Source organism: Otolemur garnettii, unplaced genomic scaffold, assembly GCF_000181295.1.
Source record: "Otolemur garnettii isolate 467f Iridium unplaced genomic scaffold, OtoGar3 scaffold00039, whole genome shotgun sequence".
NCBI lineage: Eukaryota > Metazoa > Chordata > Mammalia > Primates > Galagidae > Otolemur > Otolemur garnettii.
In genome coordinates this window covers 3,181,537-3,182,663 of record NW_003852434.1, presented here as the reverse complement: position 1 = coordinate 3,182,663, position 1,127 = coordinate 3,181,537, and the positions used below count along the sequence as shown (strand labels likewise).

The 1,127-nt window shown below is 38.0% G+C and overlaps 1 protein-coding gene across 1 annotated transcript in view; it reads left to right on the top strand.

Annotated features, from left to right (window-relative positions):
* Positions 1-1,127, top strand: part of AFF1 (AF4/FMR2 family member 1) — a 199,331-nt gene that overhangs the window by 173,941 nt on the left and 24,263 nt on the right. The window lies entirely within an intron of this gene.

Here is a 1,127-nt window from a genome sequence, read left to right as displayed (position 1 = left end):
GTACTGCCCTTAAAATAAGTGCAGCCATCACTCACTGTTAGATTCTGTCACTCTATCTGATACACAATATATAGGGATAGTAATAACCTGCAAGAACGTACAGGTGTCTGTGCCCCACTGTGTGCAAGATACGGTAGTGAAAGCTGGAGAAACAAAGGTCTCTGTCCTTCCGTTAGTGAGGCCTAATAGGCTAGGAGATGTGGTAGGATTTCTCAATAATTTAGCAACAAAAGTTGCAAGTAGAAACAATAGAAGCCAGGAGCTTCTATTTTTATTTGTCAAATCATTTATACAGGTAGTCAGTATAACCTCATTGCTCTTAAGTTTGTGCGTTTTGTGTCTTGAAAAACATAATGGCTATTTCAGACCAAGTTGCCTGGAAGGAGAGACTTAAATGCTCAACTTTTAAAGAATTTAGGAGGGGATGGGGGAGTGGTGGCTCACACATGCAATCCTAGCATTCTGAAAAGGCAGGGCGAGTGAATCCCTTGAGCTCAGGAGTTTGAGACCAACATGACTAAGACCAGGATTGTACTAAAAATAGAAAAACTAGCTGAGTGTTGTGGTACATGCCTGTAATCCTGGCTACTTGGGAGGCTGAGGCAAGAGGATCTCTTAAGCCCAAGAGTTTGATTATGAGGTAGCCATGAGCTAGGCTGACGCCACAGCACTCTAGTCTAGGCAACAGGGTGAGACTCTGTCTCAAAAAAAGAAAAAAAAAATCCAAGTAGGTCTAATGCTTAGCTAATGTGACCTCACTTTATTCTTTTTATCAAGTTGTAAAATGTGTCATACATTGATAACCATTGTCACATGTAGATGATATAGATGTTTACTGTATAACATTTTCAAGTGAAAGAACCAGTATCAACTCTTCAAAGAAAAGTCATTTGTAGTTGAAAAGCATTAAAAAAGTGGCAAAGCAGGAAACCCATGCATAATCACAAAAATTTATACATTAGCCACCTGAAAATCCTTCATAAAAGGATTTTTCATTCTTTATTTCCTCCTATTATTCTCTAATAAAGCAATTCACAAGTCAAAATATGTCAATCCTATTTAGCTTAAGCTATAACCACGATTAGGATGAAATACTTATATTACAAAGATTTCTCATCAGGTGTGAA